The sequence below is a fragment of the Meriones unguiculatus genome, chromosome 11, assembly GCF_030254825.1.
Source record: "Meriones unguiculatus strain TT.TT164.6M chromosome 11, Bangor_MerUng_6.1, whole genome shotgun sequence".
Taxonomy (NCBI): domain Eukaryota; kingdom Metazoa; phylum Chordata; class Mammalia; order Rodentia; family Muridae; genus Meriones; species Meriones unguiculatus.
Genome location: NC_083359.1, coordinates 79,093,217 through 79,100,426, shown reverse-complemented (window position 1 = coordinate 79,100,426; position 7,210 = coordinate 79,093,217). Strand labels below are relative to the sequence as shown.

Sequence of the window (7,210 nt, the reverse complement as noted above, 5' to 3'; positions counted from 1 at the left end):
ATCAGTGTGTTTTAGCTTCTACAGAGAAGTAAGGGCAGGTGCTATTCATCTCTCTGTGCGTGACTTATTTCACTCACTATCTCCTTCCAGCTTCACCCAGGTTGCTGCAAAGGCCAGAATTCAATTTTTATGGACAAATGATATTCTATTTGATGTGTATATCGTATATTCTTCCTTTGATGGACACCTTGATTCTGTATCATGTCGATTGTGAATAGTGCTGAATAAACAGGATTGCAATGTCTTTTTAACATACTGATTTTCATTTCCTTTGAGTATATAGCTAGTGGTAGAATTGCTGGACTATAACAATTGTTGGTGGTTCTGTGAAGTGTCTATATTGTTTTCCATAGAAGCTACACTAATGAACAATGTGTATTCCTTTCTCCACATTCTTAGCAGCAATCTTGAAAACAGCCATTCTAACAGGGGTGAGATAATCTCTCATTGTGGCTTTGATTTGCATTTCTCTAATGATTAATGATGTTGGGCACTTTTAAAAAAATGTTTGTTGACCATTTATACTTTTTTTGTTGTTTTTGTCATCGCTGTGAATAACACTCTGTTTAATCATTTTCTTTACAACTGAAACTCTGGGAATTCAAAATTAACATCCTTGCCCATGAGCTTCTTATACACACTGGAAAATTTTCCACTGTGTGTTCCACTTTGTTCTGCTGTATTTTTTCTAAATGAACCTTTACAAGCTGGCTGCCTTACAGTTTCACAATGGTCCTCTTACCCACAATTTTTCTTGGGAAGACCAAGTCCTCAAGGATGGTTGCACACTGCTTTCAATGTATGGCTTCTGGGGTGCTTTTGCTTATTTTTCATGCAGTTTTTCTAGGTTGGCTTGAGCAGAATCCTCCTCTGAGCAATGACGACCACATGCTTCCTACTAAACTCTTTCTCCAATTCATGATCTAGCTAGACTTGGATTTTCTGGAAAGATTTCATCTGAGGAACTGGTACAAAAAATTATGACAGCTTTTTGACCACCACCAACTTCAGTTTTCTTGGCCGCAGTGATGTTGAGTTCCTTCAGCTGTGCCTTGAGATCTGATTTCATCTTTAGCTCATGTAGAGGAATTTTAACATAGCTACTCTGGCTGGAATACAGACATGCCTTTAGCACATACCTTTAATCCCTCTGGCTGGAATACAGACACACTTTAAATCCCAAACAATGAAAGTGAACTTACTTTGTAGAAGAAAGAACCCATGTTTGCAAGTGATGTCTAATTGAGAGGCACACAAAGTAGCGAATGAGAGAAAGATGTGACAGAATAAAATATGTCCGTGTCTCTCAAGAATAGCAGGGAAAAGAAAGGTGATTTAAGAGAGAGCAGTGAAGGGGAGGGGGACTTTTAGCAGGGAAGTTTTACACAGACAGGTTGAAGGGAGAACAAGCTAGCCAGGTGAAGACAGAACAAGCCAGAGAATGAGAAGGAGGCAGAAGATTAGAACAGATGGCTAGAGTTAGTTTGAGGCCAAGCAGAGCAATTGAGTCAGAAGCTGAAAGAAGCCAATTTGAATCAGTCAGCTTGGAGAAGAGTCTGAGCCAGAACAGCTGAGTTGAACCAGATAGCCAGAGTTCAGAAAGACCTAGAAAGGGTGAGTTTATTCAGCAGTAAGTCTCACAGGCTGAAAACTTTCAAGGCCTAGATAAGATTGCACAGAGGCTACAAGCTTCCAGGACTAGGCCTAGGTTAGCAGACGGAGGCAGTAAGCCAAAGATGACAATTACTTCAGACAAATAATAGTTACTTTTACAAGCTCAAGCAGTGCCTGAGAGGTGCCAGATGGGAACTCATCCAGCTTCTTGCTATTGGGCTTCACAGCCTTGGCACTTGAGTTTAACATGGCTTTGTCCTTACAGAGTGCAAGCTTTAAAAGAGCCCATTTATACGTCTTCATTGGAGAATTTCCTATTCAAATCACTTACCCATTACTAATTGCATAATCGGAGCTTTTGACTTGAAGTTGTTTGTGTTCCTTATGTATTTGAGCTAGTAATCTCTTGTTGAATTAACATTCTGAGGACATATTCTCCCCTGTGTAAGGTGTCACTTACTGATGCTGATTGTGTCCTTCACAGTGAAGATGTGTTTTAGTTTAGCTAATCCCATTCATCAATATTAGCTTTTGTTGTTTGTACTTTTGGAGTCATGCTTTTAGAAACTCACACACCAATGTCCTACAACATTTACTCTCTCTATATATCTCTATCTCTCTCTCTCTCTCTCTCCTTATTCATTCATTCACTCATTTATTCTCTCTATGTGGGCATGTGTGTCTGGAGGTTAGAGAACCACTTCCAGGAGTCAGCTCCATTCTTGTACATTTGGGTTCCAGGAACTAAACTCAGATCATTATTCCTATCCCCAAGTGCCTTTCCCTTGCCCCACCTGCCGAACTATCTTGCCTACCCTGAGCACAGTTCTCTGGCTGACTGGGATCTGTAACTGAGAAATAAGTATCCTTCTTCCCTTCTTTTTTTTTTATTAAAATAAATGGATTCTTTTCTCATACAATATATTCTGATTATCCCCTCCCTCCACCTTAGGTCTCTGACTATAAAGGGTCTGGTTCTTGGTCACCCAAGAAATGGCCAAAGCCTTGTCAGGTATGTGTCCCATCATTTGGAGAGGACCTTAACTCTGATCAGACATTGGTTGGTTACACCCACAAGCTTTGTATCGCCATTATCCTAGCATATATTCCAGGCAGGACAAATCCTAGTTCAAAGGCCTTATGGCTGTGTTAACACTCAGTTTCTCTTTTGGTAGCCTGTAGAGTAACTTACTGTGCCAAAGCACTAGAGTGGAGGGATGATGGTTCTGTGTAGGCACTAGTTCGACCTCTCCATGTTCAATGAGTTGTGTGGGGCTTGGCTTCAGTCTGTGGAGAGCAACCCATTTCCTTAGCAACAGCCTGGTCTGTTTGGAGATTACCTATGGCCAACAACTCAATTGGAACAGAAGAAGAATGGTAGATCTACGATCAGCCTACCTGCTTCCCTGGCAAGAGTGCCCTGTTGGTTATCTGGTGGGTAAGGAGGCTGTGGGATGCACAGGAGATATGGCATGGAGGGAGGCTGCAGCAGAGGTTCTGTTGCAGATCTGGGTATGAGGCTGGGGAATTGGATTTGGAGGAGTGGTTAAGGTCTTCAGTTGGCTTACCCGTTTCCCTGGTCTGTTGGTGTGTTCCCAGGGAATGCCCACTGGTGTTCAAATCTGGGATAATAAAAGGATTGGGAAGAAAGAAGGTTAAAGAAGAAGATCTTTTTCATCTATTGGAAATGGGGTCAAAGACAAAAGTGCCATAAGAGGAAGGGAGACCACAGCAGAGGCTCTGCTACATACAGAGCTGGGGATGCTACAGAGCTGGGGATGAGACTGGAGGATTACATCTGGAAAAGTAATAGAGGTAAAAATCTGTAGTCAGCCTAGCAAGAAAGGAAGCACCCAGACTGGAGTGCCACCACATTTTCTACTAGTGACTTCATAGTTTCAGGACTTCTCATTTGAAGTCTTTGATTTTTTTTTTTTTTAGTTGATTTTGTATGTAGTGAGAGCTAAGAGTACAGTTTCATTCTCTTGGATTTACATTCCCAGTTTGTTCAGACCTCTGTCTTCAATAAATTTTTCTTTTTCCAACGCAGGGTCTTGATATTTTTGTCTAAGATCAATGTTGGCTGCAGACAGGTAGGTTTATTACTGAGTTTTATTTTCTGTTCCATTCATATATACCAAAGTTACGCTGTTTTGATTACTGTAGTTTTGTGGTCTGTCAGGTGTCATGATGCCTTCAGCTTACTCCTCAGAATTGCCTTTTCTTTGGTAGTCTTGTGATTCCAAATAAATTTCAGAATTTTTTTAAGATTTATTTATTTTTACTTTATGTATTTGAGGGTTTTGCCTGCACATATGGATATGTGCAATGCATATGTCTGGTGCCCACAGAGCTTAGATGAAGGCATCATATCCCCTGGAATTGTAGTTGCAGGTATTTGAGAGCCATCATGTGGGTCCTGGGAACTGAATCTGGTCCTCCATGACAGAAGCAAGCGTTCTTACTGCTGAGCCATCTCCCCGGCCTGGATTTTAGTACCATTTTTACTACTTCTGTGAGGAATGCAGGAAGTGGTTGGTTGGCCTTGGAACTATCATGGCATTAGTGCACCTCGGGGACATCTTGCAGACAGGTTGCTGTTACAGCACAGAGGGCCCAAAACTGAGGTACATTGCCGATGACTTTTCTCCCCCAACGATGTCCTCTTACGGCACTGTGAACACTATTCAGCAGGGAAGACACTTCCACCTTATTCCAGTTAGATTTCTCTGTGGCCTATATCCAAAGTGTGTTTTGTCTTCAACAATAGGGTCTTATAATTTGTTCAGATAGGCAACCAAAAGCACTGGCAATAACTTAAATTATTTGTGAACCTTTGGAATCTTCCTGGCCAACAATTCAGAGGGAATTGTTCTATAACTGATACTGGAATTTCCTAGTCCATGATTTGGTAAATTTTTGTTTCATTACTTTCATGCTTAGTCTGGCTAAAGATGTTAAAATTTTCATCTTTAAAGAAAACCAACTTTTAAAATTTATTTCTAGTCTGAATTTTGACTGACTAATTTTGGATTTGCTTTGTTCTTACCTTGTTAATTCTTCAAGATTCATTATTAGGTTTATTTTTGCTGTTTATAATTCAGACATTTAGTGCTATGAGTTTCCTTCTTGCTATTGATTTTGCTATATACTACAGGTATGTGTTTCCATTTTAACTTGTTTCAAGACCTTTAATTTTCTATTTTAATTTCTTTATTGACCAATTGGTCATTCAAGAGCATCTAATGTTTCTCATGCTCTTGACTTCTAATTTAGTTCCACTGTCCAAGAAGATTTATAACACACAACTTGGTTTTTCAATTTGTTGAAACTTTTTATGACCTATCATAGCAATGGTTTAACCTGAGGAATGTGCTGAGAAGAAAAACACAGCTACTATGAAATGCCCTGTAAACATCTCTTAGATGCATCTGTCCTGCAGTATAGCTTAACCGTAATATTTCTCTGTTTTGTGATCTGCACAATGACAAAAAAACAAGTGTTGTAATCTCAATGATTACTATATTAGTGTCTTTCTGTCTCTTTAGCTCTAATAACATTCGCTTAATATATAAGTGGTCTGGTGTTGTATATATGATATAATTATTATCAGCTTCTTGCTGAATTGATCCTTCTATCATGATAAAATGGCCTTTGTCTCTTTTTAAATTTTGATTTAAAAAAAATGGTTGTTTTATGTGACATAAAAATAAAAATAGAAAGCTTTTAGTTTCTAATTGGATTTAGGATCTTTTTTCTAGTTTTTCACATTCAAATTAATTTACTGTGAGTTTCTGATAGGCATCATATAGTTGATTCTTTTTTTTTTAACCTAGTCAATCACTCTTTGTTTCAATTGGCAAATTCAATTCAATTTTTACTTGGGGCTAACATTACTATTGATAGATAGGTAACACCATGCTCTGACATTTATCTCTTTTCTAATTGCTTTAGATATCTTTTTACTTTCTGTCTTACTAATCTTTGTGGTTTAGCAACTTTTTTACAGTGACAGGTTTGATGATTTTTTCTTTCTCATTTGTATATATACTTTTATTGATGGGCTTTATACTTTTGCACAGTTTATTGTGGTTATCATTAATATATTTAATATATTATTTATTTGAAAGTGAGTGTGATTATATGACAAAAAAAAGATTGTCTGGGTATATTATTCTTGGGAATGTCTATTTCTTTTAGCACTCTGAATATATCATACTTTTCTCTACAGTCCTCCACAGACCCTATTGAAAATCTGCTAATCTTATAGAATCCATTATGTGTTACATAACATTTTTTTTCTGCTTTAGACTTCTGCTTTTTGGCTTTTAACAGCTAAATTATATTGTGTCCCTAGAAGACTGTATGACACACTGGTGCCATGGCAAAGTCAGCGTGTGTAAGTGCTACCAAAAACTATGAAAATAAGCTCAGGAATAGCTGAGCCACCAGCCAAGCTGAGTCAGATCCAGGTGTGTGTTGATAGTATTGGCTAGCTGGCTCTTCAGTAGATTCTCTTGAGAGATGGATCTGCTTCTTGGTTGACCGTCCAGCCAGAGACAGGAACTATATGGTGTGCACAGCCAGCTGGCTCTACAGCAGTTTCCTTGGTGAGAGAGGTATGTACATCTGGTGGGATTTCAGGTCAAACTCAGTGGTACATGGACACTGTGGATCAGCAGACATTTGAAATGAGCAAGAATAAAGCATTACTGGTTGTTGGGCACATAAGACTACCCATGGGTCAGCTTCATCTATGTGCAAGCCCTTATCTTCCCTAGAGAATATCACATTACTACACAGGTTTTTACACACTATAGGGATCTTTCTACCCCCCTGATAACCCCTCGTCATTCTGTGACTAAACATATATTTACTTTTACTGTTAAATTGACTGGTTCTTAATCTTCAGTAAGAAAAAAATTTTAACCATCGTAAGTGGTTATTCTTTCTGTTCTTAGTGTTGCTGTGAAACATAGATGACTGAAGCAACCTAGGGGAGAAAAATATTTATTTTGGCTCCCAGATTGGGAGAACAGTCTATCATGCTGGTGAAGCATAGCTGATAGGCTTTGTGGGAACAGAAACGTGGCAGAACTTCTCAGCACAGTCAGATCAAGAAGTAAAGAACAAACTAGAAACAGCCAGAGATGATGTAGCGTCATTGGCCCACACGCAGTGACCTCTTTCTCCAGGCTGTAACCTACCTCCTGGAGATTCTATAGACTTCAAATATAGCACCTGGTGACCAATGAGCTTGTGAGGAACATTTCAGGGTCAAAGCCTTCTGCCCCTTGCCACACAGGCTCATGACCATCTTGTAATGCAAACTGCATGTAGTATACCTTCAAGAGGCCTCATGGTTTTAACATTCCCAACACTGTTCAAATGTCCAATGTCTCTTCTGAGACTCAGAGAAAATCCTTCATTATGAGCCACTATAAAATAAAATAAAATAAAACTAATTTGCACATGTAGAATATGCAATGGCAGAGTAACTGTTCCCATTCCAAAAGTAAAGAATGAGAAGATAGTAAGAAATGATTGGATCAAAGAAACAGACACCCTAAGTGCCAGATCCCATAGTGCCAGGGCA

General features: G+C 39.0%; 1 pseudogene; it reads right to left on the bottom strand.

The window, feature by feature from the left end:
• Positions 1–579: 579 nt before the first annotated feature.
• Positions 580–1,863, bottom strand: LOC110551809 (small ribosomal subunit protein eS7-like; annotated as a pseudogene).
• Between the last annotated feature and the right edge of the window lie 5,347 nt (positions 1,864–7,210).